Below are 25,591 nucleotides of genomic sequence, written 5' to 3'. Positions count from 1 at the left end.
TTAGAGTCACTATGCAAGTTTTCTCTTAATAGTGGATAATAATGTCCTAACTGACTTAGAGGATGATTACTCATCAATCTTAAATTTATGTAAGGAAAAGATGATGTCACACTGCCCTAAAATGCCAGCCAGTCTCAATAGAAAATAAGGCTTCTTTCCAAGTTGAGGGGAGAGGAAGGACTGCTTCTGAAAAGAACTCTGGTGCCCATAGTCTGATACCTTCCCGTAGGTATGGAGGCCAGGTGGCACACAGAGGAAGGGGAAGCAGGCTATCCAGATGAGACCTGAGAGGCTTTGGTCATATGGTGGGGGAGCAGGTCCCATTCTGTCAGTGAGCTAGGTGAGGGGAATTGGGCAAAAAGGGGAGGGGTGGGAATGGGAAGATGCAAGTGAGGGGATAACAATGGGGATGTAATCTGAATAATTTATAATGAATTAAGATAAAAGCAGAAAATAGGGCTTCCACTGAGAGAAATCATGAAAAATGGCATTTTGGCTAAATTGGGCTACCCCACCTACCAATATGAGGACCCAAAACTAGGCTGGGAGAAGAACATGCAAACTTCATGCTTCCCACAGACAAATGCTATAGAATGCTGACTGAGGTGAGGTGACACAATGCTCTGAGCAGCCAGCTTATCCCTTTAAATGTGAGTACATGCCAACCTGAGTTAGGCCCCAAAACTCAAAGGCTCCTTTCCTTACATTTGAGAGGCAGAACCAACCATTCCATATGTAGAATGGGGTGAGATGAAAACAGCTGCAGCAAATATAGAAACCCAGGTAAAAGATCCCGAGGATATGCTTAAGTGAGTTGAAAGTTGATTTTAAAATATAATAGTGCCTTTTCTACTGCTCTGGGCAGTGGGCTTATCCTTTTAGTTGTGAGGAAGTGTCTCTCTCTCTCTCTCTCTCTCTCTCTCTCTCTCTCTCTCTCTCTCTCTCTCTCTCTCTCTCTCTCTCTCTCTGTCACACACACACACACACACACACACACACAAACCAAAACCAAAACACATTCCTACTTTGATATGTTTTGTACCCATACAACTCACTTATAATTCAATGTTTGCTTCTGGTAATTTTAAAGATGCTATTATAAACAATTTAGAAAATTTGAATAATGCAACTTAATTGTTATCTCGTCACCTCATGGTCAAGTCAGATACTTGTCTAATTTATCATAGATATATCCATCCTAGAGTTAATAGATAGATATGACTCTATAGATAGTTTATGTAAAAATGAAAAAATAGATGGCCTTCAAACACCTTAGATAGCTACAGAAAATGGCACTTAATGACATTTTTATTAACTTAAGGTCCTTCGACAATGAGACATATCAGCTCCTGGAAACACCCCCAGCAGCCTGTCTCAAGGATGATGAGCATCAAAGAACTTCCATATGGAGATAGCTTCAATTGTACCAAAAAATCCACTGGACAAAGAACTGCCCTTCTTCCTAACACAGCCAGAATTCTGCCTAAAATGAGCAAGCCTGGATGCAGGTTGTGTTGACTGGCGAGTATGCCAAGACAGGGTAAGCAAACCATAAATAGTTCTTCCTTCCCAGATATATCTGTCAGCTATACTTTACCAAAAGGCTAAAGATGATGCTCCAATACTATCGAATTTTTGTGTGGCTGTCCAATCAGTGAACTGTCTCTTTCATTTCTTATTTTAGGAAGCTGCTAGCATGCATTTCCTCTTCATTAAGGTAATTAATTTTACTCCTTTCATGAACCTATGGCAGTGTGGAAGGTCAAATAGTTATATTACACAATTATGGTTAGTTGCTTGGGAGTTAAGAAGATGCTTTAAGATCTAGATTTTACATTTATAGGCAGAAGATTGGATAGAGAATAAAATAGATACAAAACGTTAGGCTCACTTAAATAGGATAAATAATATTTTCTTTAAGGTTGCCAAATACCCTTTAACTAGACATTATGTATATAAGTCTTACCTATTGTTTTCCATGATTGTTCCATAATCATTTTTACTACATTTAGTTTAGAAATGGCCTTTCTAATCAGATAGAAAGGGGGAAATGTTGGAAGTAAGTCCAAATGCTTATTACAGTACATGAGATCTGATTAGCTCCTGGACATGGGCATTGCTATGAATGTTGAACTATCTCCTGTAACCATGTGATGATAAGGAATGGTCCATGATTACTTGTGATTGGGTAAATAGAGGTGCTGAAGCCTATGGCTGCATAGAACAGAGGAGGGCGGGGTTTTAGGTCCTTGGACTTGGATGTTAAAGATAAGAGGGGAGAGGAGAAAGCAGCTGAGCAGAGAACAGTAGGAGAAGAGAGAAAGGAGTCATGTTAAGGCAAGATGCTGCTGAGTAAGTGGCTGTAGTAACAGGAGCAGAAGCAGCCCTGACAGTCCCCAGATTACCAAGGGATTGGTTTTTATGTGTGCTTTTAAAGGTACTAAGATTACAGGACCTCAGAATCTGCCCAGCATAGTGCTTCCCGCTTAAAAGTAAACCACAGTCTCTCTGTGGCAGTTGTGAGGTAGCTAGCTGGTTAGAGGAAACTACAGGCTTAATAAGTTACTGCGTGATCAATATAGAAAGAATAATTTATCCTTCTAAAACAGCAAACATCCTGACTTTCCTTAACATTTCTTTTCCCACATTTACAGAAGAACACTGCTGTGAGAATACACTGGGCTCCTGTTCTCACCAGCTTTCATTAGGTCTGACTTACATAGGTTTCTGACTACCCTCAGTTCTACTCATACCTGGAACTGTTCTACCCTCCTTGCCCTATAAAAATGTGCAGGGGCCTGGATAAGAGCATCAGAGGCCTCAGTGTACTGAAACGACTGGGTGCGGATAGCTTTGAATTCTATAATGCTCTTTGGTGTCTTCCACCATCCTTCAGATTCCTTTTCTACCTCTGCTAAAAGCACAGAACCATCACCCTCCTTTTCACCAGGCCCTACAGTATCAAACGAGGAATTTTATCTCTGGCCTTAAATATATAGACATGGCAGTGGACTGGGATGGTAGCTCAGTTCACAATGAGCTTGCCATGCAAGCCCAAGGTCCTGAGTTTTAGATCCAGAATCCATGTTTAAAAATCAAACTGTGTGTGTTGGATTGAACTGTATTATCAGTGCTAGAGTGGAGACAGAAGGTTCTCTTGGGCTCAGCAACCAGCAAAGGTAACCTACTTGCCCGATCCAGGCCATGAAGAGACCCCATGTCAAAAGCAGGACAGAGAGTACCCGGGGGAAAATACCTTAAGTTGGCCTCTGGTTTCCACAAGCATGCAGTCACACACTGGGGAACACACACAAATACATATACACTCAGATAAACAGATTACTTTCACACACACACCAAGATGTGAGGGAGGTGCTGAAATTCACAACACTAATCTTTGCCCTCTTGGGCTGAAAACCCCCTGGGAACAATGACTGTGACTAGTCAGGCCAAATGGCCAGATTGTACTACAGAGGTATCAGGATTTAAGTGGCTCTGTTCTTTCTGAATTGATCCCACATTTTCATGTGTATTTTTTCCCTTGTAAGTGAATGACAGTCTCCCCACTTCCCTCACCCATTGCTCTATTTCGTCACTTCCTTTTAACTCATTCAGATCAACTTCCCATTAGCCTCTTATTTCTAGCAATACATGAGGGTTTTGGAGAGAGGCTTCAACTCTTTCACCTATTTATTTATATTCAATGATCCATGGTTTTAGCTCCCTCGATACTCAACCTAGGCCTTCATGATCACTAGGCAAACGCTATCCCTCAAATGTCCTCTGTCTCTGGTCCCTTTGTGATTTTTAAAGAGTATAGGGAACTACAAAAATCTCAGGATATCAGTGGTGTATGGTTCTTTCTGACCACCACATGCTGGGTGTGGGTACCCTAGATTATGTTTCCTCTAACCCATACCTGCTGGGCGTGGCTACCTTAAGCCTCATAGGACTTCCCACTTATGACTCCCTCTGACTCCCAAACTCTGGGCTTGGCTACCCTAAGCTTCATGGTACCTCCCACTTATGGCTGCTGAGAGCTGGGCAGGACTATTCTAAGTCCCCTGGTAACTGCAGGTCAAGCTTCACTCTGACTCCCTCCTGCTGGCTCTCTCACACTTCCTAGTGCTTATGGCTCCCTGTAACTCCCAAGTACTGTGCGTGGCTAAGGTAAATAGCATACCATCTCCTGCATAGGGCACCCTCAGACCCCAACGGCTTGTGTGTGGCTACTCTAATTCTCTGAGTATCTCCTGCTTAGGGATCCCACTTGCAGGGAGTGGGTATCCTCAGTCTCTGGATACTACCCACTTATGGGTCCCAAAACCTACACAGGACTACTCTAAGTACCATGGTATCTCCCAGCTAAGGCTCCCTTTGACTTGGTGTGGTTACAATAAGTCTCTGAGTATCTCCTGATCGAGGCTCCCTCTTATTTCCACTTGCAGTGCATGGCTACCCTAAGACTGATAGGATCTCTTGTTTATGGCTTCCTCTGTCTCCCTCGTGCTGGACGTCATCATGCCTAACTTCACAGTATCTCCTACTCATGGCTCCCTCTGATTCCCAAGTGCTGAGCAGGGCTTCCTTAAGTATAATGGTGTCTCCCACTCAGGGCTCCCTGTGACTCCCATGTGCTGGGCGTGGCTACACTAAGCTTCTGAGCATCTCCAGCTTATGGCTCCCTCCTACTCTTTAGTGATGGGCCTCCCACATCCTCATGCTATCTCCCACCTATGGCTCCCAAGTGCTGTGCAGGACTACCCTAAGGCTCAGGGTATTTCCTGCTTTTCGTGTCCCCTTCCCCCACTCCTGAACAGCCTCACATGTGCTGGGCGTGGCTAAGTCCCTGAGTATCTCCTGTTTATAGCTCCATCTTACTCCGTAGTGCTGGGCATGGCTAAACTGAGCCTCACATTATCTCCCAATTAAGGAATGGATTCTCTCCTGGTGGGCAAGCCTAATCTTCACGATAACTCCCACTTATGGCTCCCAACTGCTGGCCTGGACTATCCTGACCCTCAATGTAACACCAGGTTATGGCTCCCTGTGACTCCCAAGTGCTGGGTGTGGTCATGCTGAGCCTCATATTATCTCACCGTTGTGACTCCCTCTTACTCTCTAGTGCTGGGAAATTGTAAATCTCTTGGTATCCCCCACTTACAGCTCGCAAGTGCTGAGTAGCACAACCCTAACCCTTGCAATAACTCCCAGATATGGCTCCCAGTGACTCCCACGTGCTGGGCGAGGCTATGCTCATTATGAAAGGACCTCCATTTATGGCTCCTAAGGACAGCCTCGTGCTGGGCATAGCTATACTAAGCCTCATACTATCTCCTTTTGGGCTCCTTCTTACCCCCTAGTGGTGGGCATACCTGATTCTCATGGGATCTCCCACTTACTGTTCTCAAGTGCTCAGCAGCACTATCCTAACCCTGGTGATATTTGTGGGTTAAGGCTCCCTTGCTGCCTTTCTTGTGCTTGCCATGGCTACCCTAACACACACACTACCTACAGCTTATGGCTCCTTCTGACTTCCAAAGGCTGAGCTGGGCTACCCTAAGCTTCAGGGGATCTCCCACTTAGGGCTCCCAGTGACTCCCAGGTGCTGGGCGTGGCTATGCTAATTCTCACAGGACCTCCAACTTATGGCTCCCAGTGTCTCCCACTTGCTGGGTTTGGATATGCTAATCATCACACAACTGCCCACTTCTGCCTCCAACTTACTTCCTAGTGCTGCCCAAACCTAATTCTCATGCTATATCCCACTTACAGCTCTGAAATCCTCAGCAGAACTACCTTAACAACTGTAGTAGCTTGTAGTTAAGGCTCCCAGTGATGCCCACATGCAGGAAATAGCTAAGCTAATTTTAACACTACTTCCCTCTTTTGGCTCCATGTGACTTCCAAATGCCAGGCGTGGCTATGTTAATTAGGATAGGACCTCCCACTTAGGCCTCTCTGTGCCTATAACATGCAGGGCATGGCTATGCTAATTAGCACACTACCTGCCTCTTATGCCTCCTTGTGACTCCCAGGTGCAGGAGTGGCTATGCTAATTAGCACAGGACAAGCCACTTATGCCTCCATGTGACTCCCACGTGCAGGGTGTGGCTATGCTAATTAGCACAGGACCGCCCACTTATACATCCCTGTGACTCCCACTTGCAGGGCATGGCTAAGATAAGCCTCATAGTCTCTCCTGCTTAGGGCTCCCACAGACTGCCAAGGTCTGATCTTGGCTAACATAAGCTTCATAGTGTCTCCCTCTATTGGCTCCTTCTTTTGTCCTAGTGTTGAACAACCCTAACCCTCATGGGATAGCCCACTTTATGGCCCCTCCTACTTACACGTGATGGGTGTGGCTACCCTAAGCCTCAGAGTCCCTCTTCCTTAAGACTCTCTGGGCCCTCCCAGCCCACCACCCCTTTATGGGCATGGACAGCCCCCTGCTCTTCCTGGCTTTTTACACTGTCTTATTTTTATGGGGTGGGTGTTGCAAGCTAAACATTTAGAACTGTTTTTTGTGGTTTAGTGATCAATGCTTGTACTCTCTTGATTCATCTCATTTTTATGAGTATTTTTAAAACACATTTTAAAGCTCACATCTCCCTTTTTAAAAATTTCACATCCCAGTTTTGGTGGTGATTAAGTCCAGTCCATCTCCCTAGCTTTGCACTCTGACTGGGGGAATTTTAGAATCCAGTGCCAGGGCAGGTCAGTGTGTACTTGTATTTCTTCCACGTTCTCTTCTTACTATTTTAGAAGCCATAGCTTTGCTTTAATTGTGAAATAGAAGCCCCCATTTGGAGAATCAGGGTAGTTTTCTAAAACCGTGGTTCCCGGGGTCGCCATCTCCTTCCGGAAGCTTGCATCCGATATTTTCCCAGAAGAAGCCTACTGACTCCTGAAAGAAAGCACTGCTCCCATGGTCATTCTAGGGTGTACACTCTTTGGTGCACACTCAGGATCCCTACCTTGGCCGCGGAACTCTTTCAGAACTTGCAGGCAGCTTGGTGTGGGCAGCACCTCGTGGCTATCCGAGCGCCACCGCCACTAAGACCCAGGTCCTCCCCTCCCCACCGGAAGCAAGGGAAAGCCACATCCCACATCCTGCCAGGGGCAGGCTCTGAAGATTGACAGCAGGGCCAGGTTCTTATGGCCCCCACTGCAGTGGAGCCAGCATGGGAGAGTCTGATGCCTATTAGACTTTGCTAAGACCTAGTCTTCCTCAGCCCCCACATCCCCCCCAGTCTTTGGCACCCAGAGCTGTGAAGCCTGAGCTTCTGAAGCCCCCACTGTAACTCATACCCCATCCACCATGCCTTTCCTCCCTCCACTCCGTGTACCATCTCACACCCTCGACCCCAACACACACTTTGCTCCAGGTTGGAAGCACATCTTCTGTTTGCAGTTTCGTTCCCAGCTGTCAGGTACACTTCTCTGCTTTCCTAGAACTCCCCTCATCGCCAGGGGTGGCGGGTGCTGCTTGCTACAGGAAATAAAGGTTACAAGTTCAAAACCTCAGTCTAGTACATTGGTCCACAACCTTCCTAACGCTGTGACTCTTTAATATAATTTCTCATGCTGCGGTCACCCACAACCATAAAATTCTTTCATTGCTACTTCTTAGTCGTAATTTGGCATTTCTTATCAATCTTAATGTAAACAAGTTTTGCAGACTATCTGATCTGGGACCCCTATGAAAAGATGTTTGATCCCCAAAGGGCTCGAGACCCACTGGTAGAGACCCAACTGTTCTAATACCTCCGTACCAGGAACAGCGATTCTCAGGCCTCTGCCCTGTAGACACAGGAGTCTACCAGCTACACATGGAACCCTGACACGCCTCAGTCTTGTTACTTAAAGGTCGGCATCTTTTCCCTGGCCTCAGTGTGCCTCATAGTATCCAATTCTACTCCAGGTTGGACTCTCAGAGCTGAGAAATGCTTGGTAAGGACCAGTCTCCATAGGAAGCCCATCCTTCTCCAGACCCGGAGGAGGTCAACTGGCAAACTTCACATGGTGCACAAAGCTGGAGATTTTCGGGCCTGGCAGCAGAGCCTGGATTCTGAGCCTATGCATTCTCTAAGGAGACAATTCCCTCCATTCCACAGAAGGCCTCTCAGCTTGACATTGCCTTGAACAGGAATGCAGCCTTGAAGAACTGATGTCCTATCCCCTTAAAACCCAATGGGCTGCTTGCTGTGAATCTGCAGACTGACGTAGGGTGCATAACGACTGCTGCTTGCGGACTTATTGACATGGCTTCTGGGGTTCCTGGCATCATTTCTTCCTCTGACTCCAGGCCTTTTGCCTCTAACACAGAATCCCCTTCCCTCACAAACTGAGCAGCAGTTTAACTATGTGCATTAGGACCTGTTACCAGGCCTCATATTTCCAATCAGAAACATGCTTGAAGGTTTTGAGGTATCACTCTTTGCGTGACTGGTCCTCCTGTGTTTATTCCTGGTTCTTCTCCCCTCTGTACTCCTTAAAGCCACGATTCCTGGTTCCTACAGACCATTGTCCTTCACTCCCAACATCTTTTAGGAGAAAAATGAGAGTTAGCTTGTCCTTAGAGCTCTGTCAAAACTAGAAGCAGCAGCCAGTCCAGAAAGTCCTTTGCGTCTATTGCACAGTGGTCTCTTTATAGGACTCCTAACAGTGGGAACAGACGCTGTGTCAGACTGTTTCAATTGCTTCTGGGTTCCTTTTCCTCCAAGGTTTGACTTTTCCTGACTTAATAGGAGGAGAGTTGCAAAGTCTTATTGCAACTTCAGATACCATATTTCGTAGATATCCTTGCAAGCCCTGCCCTTTTCTGAAGGGAAACAGAGGAATGGATGGGGGTGAGGGCTATATTGGGAGGAGAGGAGGTACGGGAAACTGTGGTTCACATGTAGTGTATCAGAAATTAATCTTTTAAAAAGAGAAAAAATGAATGTTAAATAGATAAATATTCACATGTTTGTGTATATTAATAATTTATGTACCGTATATATTAATGCAGTCCCATATCTGTGGTTTCATGATCATTGTCTCAAAAACAGAAACAAAAAACAAAAACAAAAAACTTAGATTGCTCTTTTCCTGTCCTGATATGCCATTCTCTCACTCTGCTTCCTTTCTTTGGATAAAGCTCTCAGGTACATGTTCTTGTAGGCTACATTAGTTTTGTAGGTGCTTGGATTTTTGTAAAAAAAAAAGTAGCAGAGTAAAAATTCTAGGGTGTAAAGCCATCCTTTCGCTTCAAATCTTAATTATGGCTACCCTCTGACCATCTATGCAATCTAGGAATCTTTTGTCTCTGTAATTCTGTCACTCTGTTTTGGCCAGTGCTCTCAGTAGGTTCTAGAGAGGCTCTATAGCACGTCCATATGAGGACTCCTGGGCATGATAATAGGTTTGGGCAGATGTCTCAATTATATCATGATGGTCATACATTTTCACGAATAAACCATGTGAGGGTAAGAGTTTTCTCACGTGTCTTAAAACTCTCTTAGGAAGTGTACTTGCTAACTTGTACTGTCCCCCAGGGTAGTTCTGACACATACTCAGATTTCACATCAGGAAACAGACAACACAAGGCAAGGGTTCAAAATGATGCGGTGGCCTGCAATACCACCTGATTTGTAAATGTGTTTACACATAAGGGAACACCTCATAGACAGGGTAATTTATTCCTATCAAGCTAGGAGAAAGGACAGTTCAGGTAAAGCCTATGCTACATAATAATTTCACTGCCAGCCTCATCGGAGAACACTGGGTCTAGACCAAACCTTCTGCTATGGTTTCTCTCTGGTCAGTTGTCCAATGGTGTCATGAGGAGTATCCATTTTCAGTAATAACTCATGCAATGCTAGCATTTTTTTTCTTGCATGCATACCATTTACATCGGTAAATGGGCAATATAAAGAAGGGATTTAAAATTAGTAGGTGGCCTAAAATCAGCTTTTTTCCCCATTAGGTATATACATACAAAAGAAAACACCTGATAGACAGTGTTGCTTATTCCTGTAAAGCCAGGAGAAGGGAAAGTTCAGGTTGAGCCTAAACTAAATAACACTTTCTTTCTTAGGAAAAAATGCTTTATCATATTTCTTTTTAACGTGTATATTTATATCATTACACATGAGTAAAATAAATTACATACAGCAGGAAGAGCCAGACGACAATAAGGAATTATATAAATAACAGGTTTTAAATGTGCATATACGGAATGAATACTATGAACAGATAAATACTTTTAAATATTGTATAAACACAAGCCTTATGTCTTAGGGTATTGAATTAACCCTTATAAGTTTTTAAGTTACATATTATTTTAACTTAGTTATAATCATATTTCTTTGTAAACAATCCTTTTCGGTATACTCTTATCATAACATTATGATTGTTATTACAAATTTTAGAAAACAACTTTCTTAAAGGAATGTTCAGTTGCTTATGTTTACAAAAAAAACATATAGCATTTTACATAACCAATATAAAAATAGGCAATTTGCATTAATAGATTTTGCTTTTAATTACTTGTTAAAGATTTAAGTTATCATTATGGCAGGTACCTTGAAATATTTTATTATGAAAATCATTTGTTTTTATTACTGTTCATAATGAGTCAAAAATAGAATAAGGCATGCAGAGCAGGATAAAGTTGGGCAACTATATCTATCATACTTTTAAACTAAAAAGATGAGTAATTTTTATCATATTTTTAACTAAGGAGATGAATAATTTAAAATATAACATTATGTTGTAACACATTAAGATGACCTGAAAACCGTAAAATGTGTGCATACGTATCAAAGAGGGTTTTCCAAATGACAACTAAAAATTATTTTGGTGTTTTCTCTTACTCTCTCTTTCTCATAAAATAAGAAACTTGGAAACCCCGTCTGTTTGCTTTTAAAGAGGCAGTAATGATTTTTTTTGAATTCCTAAAATTCTTTAAATGTTTGTGATCATATATACACTAGCATAAGTTATTTTTTTAATCTTTGATATAAAGAACTTAGTATATCATGGGAGAGTAATTGTCTAATAGGAAATGATTACTCAGGAGTAAGAGTAATCCTGTCTTAAACTTAATCTACACCTTCAAGCAACAGATACCACCGTGTAGAACAATAATGGAGATGGGGATCAAGGACAGAACATCTTGACCAGTGCTGTACCATTACCTATGACTTGTCTTTGAAAGCCGATATAGATGTTTAATATTGTTCTCCCAAATTTAGATTTAGGAGTATTACAAATCTCTGTATGCTTTACCTATGTGGTCACATTGATTACATACACTTTAGTCATTTATGTTAATTTTTTTCTTAATGTTTTAGTTTACTGTGAACCAAAATGTTGCTGAACTTGTTGTACATAGCCCACTGAGATGATCACTCAAACACAGTTTTTATATATCCAACGTATTTATTCCAGCTGACCGGGAGTACCCCAGTATTTGGTACCTAAGTGTAGCTCCTATCATTTAGAGCAGTGGTTCTCAAGGAGTGGGTCACTACCCCTTTAGTGATTCTTTCACAGGGGTCACCTAAGATAATCAGAAAAAAAACCCTTTACATTATGATTCATAGCAGTAGTGAAAACACAGTTATGCAGTAGTAATGAAAATGATTTTGTGGTTGGGGATCACCACAATATGGTGAACATTATGAAAGTGTTACAGCATTAGGAAGGTTGGGAGCACTGATCTCAAGAGCAAGAGGTCTTTAGAGCCAAACCCTACAATCCGATATTTTCCTCTGCAGCTTCAGGGGTAGGCTTGTACCAGCAAGTAGTTCAACAGAAGCTAAGACAGGATGTTAGCTGGAGAAGTAGCATTGCAAAGCAGGTAGTTTAACAGAAGCTAAATAAGTGAGCTGAGGTGTCTCGGACTCAGGTCCTAAAAGAGAATTGGTACATTTTCCAAGGAATTCTCCATCCAGGAGATAAAATTCTACTTAAACCTGAAATGGCCTCAACTGGCCTACATGATGAATGAAGGAACCTGTGCATTGTGTGGCCCTGCCACAATCCAAGCTGACAACTTTAGTTTACATAAGCATTTACTTATAAGCCAATGTGGCAATAAGTACACTATGTAAAAATAAACCGTAATTGCACATAGACAGATAGTATACATATATAACCATACAGAAGATGTATTTTAATAAACCAAGATTTTGAATATTATTGTTTGTTTGGATTACATTTTCTATAATCCTCATTGTGAAAAGGAAACTTAATTTAGGGATGTTTAGTAAATTTATAAATCTGTTCATTTATATAATTCAACCTTAATATAAATCATAGATTTAACAGCTTTATATTTTTATTTTAAAGAAATTGTATGAATTATATTTGACCATTATATAAACTGCAACTTGTTTTGGAAGGAAATTATTATTAAAATTATTAAATATTAATAAAGTTAGTAATATTAATAATTATTTAATAGATAAATCTCTGCTAATAAAATCATTTAATATTAAATGTTTAGAAAACATTTAATTCAATATTCCCAAAGATATCATTTTATGTTAACATGTTAAAGTACTCCAATTTATAAAATGGTGTTTACTTATCATACCTATGACATGATAAATATTACTGTATCTTCAAAATATTTAAATTTGAACCAGCACATGCATTTTATTGGGCATACCAAAAGAATAATTTTAGTACATAACAAAACTGAATTTAAAAAGAGAAGTTACCAGAGTGTATCAAAAATTTTGACAAATGGCAAGTAACATATGAACACAACCAAAAATATATATAAACAATTATCATAGACACATGACAAGGCTTTATGATGGGGTGTGAATAACAAGACAACAATGTCTGACTGGTCTTAAATATGGGAATTTACTATGTTCTCCATGTTTTGCTTATAGATTATTGCCTATACATTATTGGATATGGTTAAACGTCTGTAACAAAAAGGATGCTAAAACTGTAACTTGGGGTGGAGCCATTCTGGGCAGCAACAAATGGCATCAGCCAACCAAAGAGACAGGTCTCTAAAGATACTTTAAATTGGGAAACGATTTTACATAATTTCTGTCCTGTCTTAACAACCAGGTTTATAAAAACAACAGGATTTCAAACTATGTTTGATTAATGAAATGTTAAAGCAGCACCTCCATGCATTCATATCCAACAATTTTTCCTGCTGGCAGCCGAACTTTATAACATCAAAATAATACACTTGGTGTTGACTTTTAGAGGCACTCAACTGTTTACACTGTTAAAATTTGGTTTTGTCTTCTAATTATTTTGGTTACACTCTGTGACAACACTCTTCTAAAATGTACTTTATTTTGATACTGCAAAATACACAATTAAGTGATCTTATGCTTCTTTAAAGAAAATTTTAAGAGTTTTACAGAAATTTAAAAACTGGATCAAAACAGCTTCTATGAATGTTTAAATTTATAAGGCTATGGGACATTTTGAAGTTTATTAGCTATTTTATTATAATGTCTTTATTAACATATGATCTTAATGAATAGATGAATTTTAAAAAACTGAAAATAGGGCCAAAGCTAAGCACCAAAAACTAAAGAATCTTCTGACACAATAAGACAATGAATTTTGGAAGTCTGATAAAGAACTTGGAACAATTTCTCAGCCTGGGTGTCATGACTTTTTGAGAGGCAAGACCATTTTATAGGGGTAGCCTGGAATAGCCTGCAAAATGGATGTTTATTTTATAACTGATTTAACCACAACATAAAAACTCTATTTAAGGGTTACAGCATTAACAAAACTGAGAATCACTAGTTCATAAGGTCTATTCAGTCTAACAGAGACAGATTTAAAGATAGATATTTACTCTCCTTTTTTTAACCAGCGTTATTAAGTTATACATACTTTTTGAACTGTCATGCAAGGAGCTGTTATGTTCTATAGTGACATACAATTTAAGAATCAAAAGAGTTCCCAGTCTCTATATTTAAAAATCTTATCTTAATACTGAAAGAGCTTCAATTAAGAAATTGTCATTTTCCCATGATCTGGCTATTATGAATAAGGCTGCTAAGAACATGGTTGAGCAAATTTTCTTGTTGTGTGCTGGAGCATCTTCTGGGTATATTCCAAGGAGTGGGGTCTTGAGGAAGCCCTATTCCCAGTTTTCTGAGATAGCACCATATAGATTTACAAAGTGACACAAGTTTTATTCATTGTCGACATTAAAAAAAAAAAAAAAGATGTACATTGTTGTGATAAAAATAGACTTGTAATTGATATGACCATGATTGGATCGACTAACGATTCACTTGTATAACTTATTTATCCTAAACCGACTGCAACAGAAATTTCAAAGTATTGGAATTAAACCTTGTATTAAAATGGAGTTATATGAATACAATACCGCATATTAGGGTAGAAATACATACATACATATATATATATATAATGTGTATGAAGAATAATTTTGAGATTGAATTCTATGTCACTGTATCTAAAATTAAACTTCTTTTGCTTCTACATACACATGTCTATACCAGTGAAATAAAAATAACCTTGTGACAATTTAAAAAAAAAAGAAATTGTCATTTTATTTTAAACCGTTAAGGATAATTAAAAATATACAAATTAATAATCAGTTACCTTATAAATGATCAAATTCTTTAGGATACTGAGAATTATATTCATAGTCATGCTAAGAACTGATGTGCTTACTTACAGGAGTAAGCCTCATTTAGCCTCCTATATATGTTTTCAAAGCTAATCAAAAAATATGTAACTAAAAACAAGCCGAGTTGTCTATTTAGATATGCTTAAAATAGATAAATTGTCCTCAAACAATTCAGAGATCTGCAGAAAATGGCATTTAACATGTTTAATAGAAAGCTATTCATAATTGAGACACACCAGCTCCTGACAGCACCCCCAATCTCCTCCAAAGAAGATGGGCACAGAAGAACCTCCACCTGGAGCTTGCTTCAATTGTGGCTAAGCTGTTCACCGGGGGAAAAAAAAAACAAAAAACAAAAACAAAAACAAAAAAAAACCAATGCCCTTCCCTTGACTGCTGACAGCATATTGTTCAAACTGTAGATAGACAGGATACTGGGAAGTTTACTAACTGGCTTTGCATAAACAAGGTATGACAGGCCCCCTAAGTTCCTGCTCCCCAGGAAAGTTTTGTCAGATCTTCTGGGCCTGAGGGCAGGCAACAAATACCCTTGGCCACAGAGGAAACCTCAGTGACTGGCTGCCCAGGTAGCTGGTCCATCTGTGTCATTATCAATAGATTTGGAAGCTGATTGCTCTGCATTTCCTGTTTACTTAGGTGAAATTTACCCTTCTCAGGTCTCTGAGGGGTGTGAAGAGCAATTTAACAGCAGAAACCAAGGCTTCAGCTACCTTTTCAGTCCTCTTCCTGTGTAAAATTCAGGCTTCAAGCCTTGGTCTCCTACAGTTACTATTACTAGGTCCTGATACAATTTACCTCCTTACCAGACTCAGAAAACAGGTCTCAAAGTAACTCTTTACTATTCCTTTATCACTTTACAATGACTGTTACAGTAATCAACCACCTGTTACTCATGGCAAATAATTAGACAGAAAAAATATTTAATGTTTATTTAAGGTCTGGGGATACAGAAGCTTAAATTATGAGAGTCTAAGAAAATATTTTAGGGCCTAAGAAGATATTCTATGATTGATAAATGCATATTAGGATGTTAGAGAATAGGACACTTTAAATGACGATAAGAAAATAATTTAAGACATATAATAGAAATACAACATTCTTCAGATTTCCTCCCCTTGCTATGGTACTACTGTATTAAGGCTTCAGTTTTCAGACCTTTAACATTAATCAATGGAATTCTGATAAGTTCTTAGTCTACCTACAGTAAGACATTCCACTACTGATCCATCATATCATAGGCATAAGCTCAAAATTTGTACTTGCTTCCCAAGCTTCTGCTATGACAAAATGATAGGCATCTATTGTCTTTTCTAGAAAGTTGATTTCAATACAGAGTACAAACAATGGTAATACTAACATATCTGAAATTTATCTCTTTTTGTAAACTTAAAAAATTCTTGTACGCTTCGGAGAATGACTTAGAGAGGTACACCTACTTGTTCCTGAAAAATGAGAATTGTCTCTTGGTCTTGGGATTCTTCACCTTACCCAATTCCTAAGAAATGTTAATTCTGTACCTAGTCTGTATTTGTCTCAGCGGATTTTCATTTGGCTGATGGACTCCACACAGGGATCAGCTGCGGCCTGCAAAGGGCTGAGCTCTGGACTTGGGGAGAGCTGATGAAAACCAGACCATCCAGCCTATGTGATTGATCCCTGTCTTTCAGCTGGGTCAGCTAATCAGATGCTTCTGATAAATGCCCCATTGCCTGCCCTTTGACTAGCCTTTCCGCCTTCCTGCGCCCCAATAACAACAGCCGAGTGTCAACTACAAGTAGTTACAGAGGAAAAAAATATCATCCACAGTCCCACCTAAGAGGCTCAAATGCTAATTCAAAAGGAACTCTCTGAGGTAAGAGACTTTTGAATACCTGTAATGCCAACTGACATACCAGAAATGAGTCAAGATGTGTCAACTGATGAATTCATTAAGTAAAATAGTTCTACAGTATGGCAGGGAACTTAACCTGCTTTATGTGAAACAGAAAGACATTATATAGCTATATAGCTTGAAGAAATTATTATTTCTATAATAACCATTCAGGAGTTTTAGGGAGACTCCAGAATTAAGGAAAATACCCCTCGACCCCCCACCCCTTCCCCTCCCCTCTCTCTCTCTCTCTCGTTTTTTCAAGACAGAGTCTCTCTTTTTTAGCCCTGGCAGTCTTCGAACATGCAGAGATCTGTCCGGCACCGAGTTCTGGGAATAAGTGTGTGCTCCACCACAGCCTCACAGAGAAGGGAGGCTAAAGACAATTTCTTGCAGAGGGAACTGGACAAGATGAATAGTCAAAACTGGTTCCAGTTTGCGTTGTTTTGCATTTGGTTCCCATGGCTATCCACTCTCATCCTCAGCTTGATTGGACCCTTAGTGCTGTTCCTCCTGGTTATGCCTTATGCCTCTTGTGTGGTACATTTCATTTCACATTTTTGCCAAGAATGCATTAACGCTATCAAACATGTGGTTTTGAGGGCACAATACAACTGCTTATTTAGTGGATTATAAGGCATTGCATCAAAGATTTCATTTAGGTACAAAGACAAGAGGGGACTATTAGAAACAAGCAAACAAATCTTATTCTAAGTACTACCATTTCATTAGCACACTCCATTTAATCATAGGGAGAAACAACATTCAAAGTCCCTAGACTTAGGGGAGCTGTGCACTCCCAATAGGCAAAACAGCTTCTGTCATAAAGAGACAGTTTTATGAGTCCAGCCATCTCAGGGACAACTTGGAAGGAGACAGTGGTTGGAGTGCAGAAATCTCAAGGATAATTTCCCTTTGAGAAAGGGTGAAACAAGTTCATGTTCCCAGGTCCAGGACCCAAATCCTATCCTAATTGGTGGAAACTCCCTTGCTCAACCCCTTATATCAGAATAGGATTGGACAATGCAACAGCACCCATCATGCTTTGTGTTCCCATCCATGAATATGCTGTATGACATCCCTTCAGCATCACACGTTCAGGTCCCAGGTCTGTCTGCAGCCCTGACTGATCAGTAGCACCTTGATTACAATGCATTTATGATACCTGCATTAATCTGGTGTTTGGGCTATGTTGGACTTAAGCAGACCCCACAACAAGCACCAAGCCTTGAACTGTCAGTTCACATAAGAGAGAAGTGATAGGCATTACTGCTTGTTGATACTTTGGGTTCCAGATGGGGACAATACAAGGGATTGTATAGCACTCACCAAGATAGCATACATTTCTATACATCTTTTACAGTCAACTTGACCCAACCCTGGCACAACCTGACAATCTTCCATAACTTATTTTTAATATGAAATTACTTTAAATATCTTTATTCTTGCTTATGTTTATAAGGAATTTGTGTGCTAATTTTATTTGGTAACTTATTATCTATTAAATTTTTTTCTTTGAAAGAAAAATTCTACTGCAATTGTATTGAAGAACATCTTTTCCTTCCTTCCATCCTACTAGCCTCCCTCCCTTGCTTCCTTCCTCCCTTGAAAACATATTCTTTTCTCATACACTACATCTCAACTAGTTTCCCCTCCTTCGGATCCTCCCAGCTACCCTACCAATCTCCTCTCCAGCAAAACTCCCCCTCCCCTTCCTCTTCAAAAAACAGCAAGCCTCCAAGTGATAACAGCCTAACAGATAAAATAATAGAAGGCAAAAGCTCTCCTATGGAGGCTGAACAAGGCAACCCAGTAGGTAGGAAAGGGGCTCAAGAGCAGGCAACTGAGTCAGAGATACATCTGCTCCCATTTTTAGGAGGCCCACAAAAACACCAAGTCAACAACCATAAAATACAAACAGAGGACCCGGTGTAGACCCTTGGAGGCTCCATGCTTGCTGCTTAAGTGTGTTAAGCTCCCAGAAGAGAGCTCATGTAAGCTCTGCTTGGATGTTTCCCTGGCCTATGTTGTCCTGGCATCCTCCATCCGCTTTGACTCCCACAATGTCTCCTCCCACTAGTCCCTGAGGTTCTCTTATTTCCAGGAGGATGGAAACCTCCAACTACCACTGTCCCTGCATAATGTCCGTCTGTGGGTCTCTGCACCTGCTCTCCTATGCTGCTGGAGGAAGCCACCCTTATAATGACTAGACATGTCCATGATGAGAAGCTACTCTGCAGGCTACAGAGAGATAAACTTGGGCACCAACTCAGTCACAAAACCTTCAACATAAATTCTGTCCTGGCTAAATGATGTGCTGGGACAATGGTGCTACAGAATTCGTGGTAGTGACCAGTCAATGTTTGGTGAACTTGAGTCCTATGCAATGAGAGGGAGCCCATGCCAGGTGAGACAGCCAGTGCTATCTACTGCCTGGATTGCCAGGAACCAGATACTGGATGGAGCTGGCTCATAGGGTAGAACCAAACATGACAGGTAAAAAAAAATCAAAGAAATGCTTCCTAATGATGTTTTGCTATACACTGATTCCATTTGAGGCCTTAGGTCCCATTCTTAGAGCCTTAAATCTCAGATACTCCTTAGATAGCAGTGAAATGTTTTCCTCAACATCCCCAAAAAAGTTGTGTCCAAATAACTATGGGAACACCATTCATTGTACCCATCAGAGTCACAGTGTGAGGCAAGATGCCTAGAGAACACTGGGAGGTGGACTTTACAGAAGTGAAACCAGGCCAAATGGGCATAAAGCACCTCCTTGTATTTGCAGATACATTCTTGGGTTGAGGAGAGGCTTCTCTTAGCAGATTGGAAATAGCAAAGGTTACTACTATAAAGAGGCTTTTACAGCAATTATTCCTAGTGAACGTTGGCTATCTTTCTTCCCTTTGGCCTCCTATAAGGTACTCCTCACAAAGAGGGACTTTCTCCACTTGAAATTCTTTTTGGCAGCCCACTTCCTCCTCTTCCTAAACTACGAGATAGACAGTCAGCTAAAATTTCTACAGTTCCCTTCTCTAGTCCCCTCATGCCTTACAACAGGCTCTTCAACAAACACCTGCTAACTAGTTTCATAATACCTGTTGATATATAAGCAGATCTTTTGTTAGGATTTCCCAACAATCCAGGAAGAAAAAAAAACCAATAAGACACTAAAGTCAGAGAGAGTGTGCCCCTGTCTAGATACTGTGTTGGTAAATATATCCCTTCTCTCAAAACTGAGGCTTGTGGCCATTACAATCTATAACTGGTCAACCCTTTCTGGTTATATACACTAATGAGTTTAGCTGCATGGCCTGTAAAACAGCCTATTTTGGGGACAGTTTCAGAAAAACAACTCATTTCATTGGGTGAAACAGATGCTATTCATGCTTTTGAGGTACAGGTGGAGGCTTTCAGGATGAATGTACATCGTTGGCTAGAGTCAAGGTGCTGACAATGCCTTAGTTGCCTGAAGAGGAATGCTTGCTGAACATTACCTTATAACAAGAGAGAGGACATTTATACTACAACCTGGTCACCGGGCTATGTGACCACCTCAAGGCTGCCAGAGGTAGACTACATGAACTGGGACAGGCAGGCCCAGAACAGTGACTGAATGGACCAACACCTGCCTCTGCCTGTCTCAAGATGAAAATTTTCAGTCTCAGGGCACACCTCAACTTCATTCTTGTGCCAGCTCACCATCTGCAGTTACATGGTTCCCCACCATACACACTTAACCAAAATTTGTCTTGCCTACAGGAGGTGTAGGGATAAAGAAAGAGCAGAGATTGAGGGAATGGCAGACCAATGACTGGCCCAGCTTGAGACCCACAGGATGGGAGAGAGCCAACCCCTGTCACTTTAAACGACAGGCTGCTATGCTTGTAGACAGGAAACAGGCACTACAGTCTTCATTCAGCAGCTGATGGAGATAGGTGCAGAGACCCACAGTAGACAGGTGTTGTACCTACACAGGAAAAACCTGAGCAACAATGACAAATTAATTTGAGAAGTTTCTTCTTGTTGGACTGAGAAAACACTACTGAGTGGACAGCACTTTGCAATTTAGGTGCCTTGTCTGACCTTCATAAAATGTGAGCCTCATTAATATAAGCATGATTTGATTCACTGATAGTTATCTACCTGAGATTATATTTCTACATGTTTAAATAGATGCCACAGAATATTCACCATTGCAATAGCAATAAAAGAAACTATCTAAAAACTTCGTTTAAAAAGTTATTTTAAAATGTTCTCTGCCCAACGCCACAGAAACATGTTTCTTACCTCAGTGAGAAGAGGATCAGTTGCCATACTCATGCTTAATGAGAGCTTCTTCTGGATTCTACCACGGAATGGGCAGATGCTCCATCTACTTTCCATAAACATCTTCAGTATAAAGCCTGAAGACTTCCCAAGAATGGATGTGTAATGTTTAGGTAGTGCAACCCCTTGAAAAGAAGATCTTATTCACTGTGATTGAGTTTCTCATGCATTCTTTAATATCAAAAACAAATGCAAATATACATTTCTAATTTTGAAATAGATAACTTGAGTAAACAAATCTACAAATGACAAACCGTTCCTCTAGTCACTCTGAACTATTTCTGTTACATACTTTTTTTCTGTTTCCAAGATTTTTCCTCTATAAATGCCATGTTCCAGTTTGTAGTTCAAGTAAATACAAAATTTGAACATTCAGCTTGATGAACAGAAAGAAAGGCACAGTCTTTAAAGTTTGTCAACATATATTCTAATGCCAAGTTTACATTTTTGCTAGAACACCCCATAACTTTATCAACAACTTATCTGCTAAATGATGAGTAGACCTTTCCAGTCCCATGGGAGGGGCGGCTGCCTTTTATTTCCTTAGGGAGCAGGATCTTTACTTGCTCTTAGAATGTCCCTTGGCTTTGCCTTTGGTCTTGGGTTTGTATGCAGATTTGGCTTGGATCTTCTCTACCTCTTCAATCAAAGCCTGTTCATAAGGAGACAAGGCAGCATTGGGCATGGCTTTACTGATCTTAGCTAAAAAGTCCTTCACTGTTGCCTGGCTGGTTTCAGCATAGGCTCTTGGACCCCATAGGAACTGATAGCATGGTGGATCACTGTCAGGAATCTGACAGTATTCCAGGTACTTTTCTTCCACTAGATCTTCAGTGATGAGCTTCTTTATATTCCCAAAGATGAGGTGTGGGACCTCATCACAGACTCCTAACATATTCAGGAAGTGCCAGACCTCCTTCTCTGTGGCACTGTAGCCATTTAAGTAGATCACACTGAGGAGGGGAGTCAGAATGCCCCTGTTGGAACATCCAACTCAGTGCTGCTACTCACAACATCATCCTTGAAATCTAGCTTGCTGACAAGCATGTAGGCCTGTCCATTGGGCTGGACTTCTTCCATCTCAATGCCAAACTCCATGTACAGTTGTTGGCGGGCTATCTCAAGGATCTCAGGGAAGTGCTCCTTGAACCTTTTGTTGATAACAAACAGCATATCTCCCCTCCTTGCAGGCTGTTTAATTTTGTACCTGCAGAGCAAAAATGACACCAGCAATGCTGCCTTCTTTGATAAAAGATCCATGTGTTTGCTTCCAGCGGAGAGTTGGGCCCTAAAGGAACTACCATTTTTCTCTCTTTGGCCCTTTGCACCTTTACCAGACCTTTTGTGAGGCATATCAGCATTGGTGGTGGGTGCCTTGCCCTGTGGGAAGCCAGCAGCAGAAGTACTTGGCCCAGCATCTCCTGAAGCTTGGTCAGAGCAGGCAAGTGACTCTCCTTTCTCTGCTGCCTTTGCCTGAGCATCATTTAGCCCCTGGGCCTCATCTTGCTTCTGGCGACATTTCTCACGAGCACGGGCCTTACTCTTTTTTCCTCTGGGCATGATGGCTGTGGACAGGAATAGAAAGCAGTACTTTAGGTAACAGTGACTTGGATCAGGAAAACAATGACCTATAAGCATTTTTCTACACTGCAAAATGTTGCAGGAAGGTCCACCTATGCTTTCAAATGCTAATATCAGTGCCTTGAGATCTGGGTATCACCCTGCCAAGGGCATTGCTTTAAGTGATCAACTCTCTCCCATAACCATGTGGTGTTGAGGAACATTCCCCAATTACTCTGAATAGCGAAATAAATGTCCTGAAGACTATGACTGGGTAGAAGAGAGATGGGGAGAATTGAGGTCCCGGGCTTGGGTTCCAGAGATGAGAGGAGAAAGCAGCTGAGCAAACAACAGAAGGAGAATTGAAAAAGGAGTTTAGGTAAGGCAAGGTGGGTCTCAGTATGTGGCTGTGGGAACAGACTGATGGATATGAGGCCCCCAGGGATTCATCTGATTGCCAAGCGATTGCTTTTTATATGTATTTTAAAGATATTAGGTAAGAAGCCCAGCAAAGTGCTTATAGTTTCAAAATAAACCATAGTCTCACTGTGTCAGTCTTTAGGGAAACTAGCTGGTTAGAGAAAACTACAGCCTTCTTGAGTTACTGTGTCATTAACACAGATACAATAATTCTTCTTTCTACAACTACTGGTAAATGAATGCAGGAGGTGAATGTAATTTTACAGCCCAGAAATTCTGAGTGAAAGATGATTTCTAAGCCAAAGGGTAGGGAACCAATATACAATGTATTTGAATGGTGCTGCTCTCTTAAGCGAAGCTGCTGCTTCCAACAAAGCTGACAGAGGTTAGGCAACAGAGTCTGCTATGATATCTCTTGAACCAAAGCCTACAGGCAGAGCTTCAGGGTTGAAAACAGGCTAGAAAGGGTTAGGCCTACAACTACAGTTCAAAGGAAGTGTCATGGCAGAGAGGGTTTGGATATTTTCTGACTTCGTTTTGTTGTTGTTGTCCCTAACCTGGTTGCACTGTTTGCAATGCTGATCATGGTTTTTGTGCCCTCTCTACAGAAGTTCCACATGAACTAAAGTAGGGACGGAACTGTAGAAAGTAATACTAAGTTACGAACAATGATAACAAGGGAGGAAAAAAGAACTCTGTCTAAAAGAAACTAGTAAGGTGATAGCAGCTAGAGGTCAGGGCTCTCTAACTGCAAGATGTCTGTCAGCTATTTCTGGAGAGAGCTATCCAGATGAGACCTGAGACGCTTTGGTCATATATTGAGGGAACAGGTCCCATTTTACCAACAACTAAATTCCAAAAAAAAATATATGGGCAGGACATTGATGTTACAATATGAGATTTAACAACTGGCCTGAAACTTGGAATTCTCTTGTTCCTTTGCTTGACTTTTGTTTGAAATGTTTTGAGTTAAAATGATATGGCATTGAGGTGACATATCTGAACATGGGCAGTGGTAGCACTTGCCCTTAATCCCAAACACAAAGGAGGCAGAGACTGGCAGGTCTGTGTAAGTTCTCAACCATCCTGTCCTACACAGTATGTCAGAGCACGACTGCCTGCTGATAAACTACTTACAAAGACATTCTAGTATTCAAAATGACAAAATTTTCCTTAGAGTCACTATGCAAGATTTCTCTTAAAAGTGGATAATAATGTCCTAACTGACTTAGAGGATGGTTACTCATCAATCTTAGATTTATATAAGGAAAAGATGATGTCACACTGCCCTAAAATGCCAGCCAGTCTCAATAGAAAATAAGGCTTCCTTACAAGTTGAGAGGAGAGGAGGGACTGCCTCTGACAGGAACTCTGGTGCCCACAGTTTGACCCATTCCCCTAGGTGTGGAGGCCAGGTGGCACACAGAGGAAGGGGAAGCAGGCTATCCAGATGAGACCTGAGAGGCTTAGGTCAAATGGTGGGGGAGCAGGTCCCATTCTGTCAGTGAGCTAGGTGAGGGGAATTGGGCAAAAAGGGGAGGGGTGGGAATGGGAAGATGCAAGTGAGGGGATAACAATGGGGATGTAATCTGAATAATTTATAATGAATTAAGATAAAAGCAGAAAATAGGGCTTCCACTGAGAGAAATCATGACAAATGGCATTTTGGCTAAATTGGGCTACCCCACCTATCAATATGAGGACCCAAAACTAGGCTGGGAGAAGAACATGCAAGCTTCATGCTTCCCACAGACAAATGCTATAGGTGAGGTGACACAATGCTCTGGGCAGCCAGCTTATCCTTTTAAATGTGAGTACATGCCAGCCTAAGTTAGTTCCCAAAACTCAAAGGCTCCTTTCCTTACATTTGAGAGGCAGAACCATCCATTCCATATGTAGAATGGGGTGAGATGAAAACAGCTGCAGCAAATATAGAAACCCAGGCAAAAGATCCCGAGGATATGCTTAAGTGAGTTGAAAGTTGATTTTAAAATATAATAGTGCCTTTTCTACTGCTCTGGGCAGTGGGCTTATCCTTTTATTTGTGATGAACTCACACAAATGCAAACACACACACACACACACACACACACACACACACACACACACACACACACACACACACACCAAAACACATTCCTACTTTGATATGTTTTGTACCCATACAACTCACTTATAATTCAATGTTCACTTCTGGTAATTTTAAAGATGCTATTATAAACAATTTAGAAAATTTCAATAACGCAAGTTAATTGTTATCTGGTCAACTCATGGTCAAGACAGATACTTGTCTAATTTATCATAGAAATATCCATCCTAGAGTTAATGGATAGATATGAATCTATAGATTGCTTATGTAAAAATGAAAAAATAGATGGCCTTCAAACACCTTAGATACCTACAGAAAATGGCACTTAATGACATTTTCATTAACTTCAGGTTCTTTGACAAGGAGACATACCAGCTCCTGGAAACACCCCCAGCAGCCTGTCTCAAGGATGATGAGCATCAAAGAACTTCCATACGGAGACAGCTTCAAATGTACCAAAAAAGCCACTGGAAAAAGAAATGCCCTTCTTCATAACACAGCCAGAATTCTGCCTAAAATGAGCAAGCCTGGATGCAGGTTGTGCTGACTGCCGATTATGCCAAGACAGGGTAAGCAAATCATAAATAGTTCTTCCTTCCCAGATATATCTGTCAGCTATACTTTACCAAAAGGCTAAAGATGATGCTCCAATACTATCGAA

General features: G+C 41.0%; 1 long non-coding RNA gene across 1 annotated transcript in view; it reads left to right on the top strand.

The window, feature by feature from the left end:
* The window catches only part of LOC311602282, a 126,198-nt gene extending 100,863 nt beyond the window's left edge, over positions 1–25,335 (top strand). Inside the window, exon 3 of the long non-coding RNA XR_014780714.1 lies at positions 25,281–25,335. This is a non-coding gene — a long non-coding RNA (uncharacterized lncRNA). The remainder of the gene's footprint in view (positions 1–25,280) is intronic.
* The last annotated feature ends 256 nt before the right edge of the window (positions 25,336–25,591 follow it).

This window comes from Acomys minous (genome assembly GCF_964271855.1).
Source record: "Acomys minous genome assembly, chromosome: 7".
Lineage (NCBI taxonomy): Eukaryota > Metazoa > Chordata > Mammalia > Rodentia > Muridae > Acomys > Acomys minous.
The sequence above is the reverse complement of the archived record's forward strand: the minus strand, read 5'-3'. Positions and strand labels throughout refer to the sequence as shown.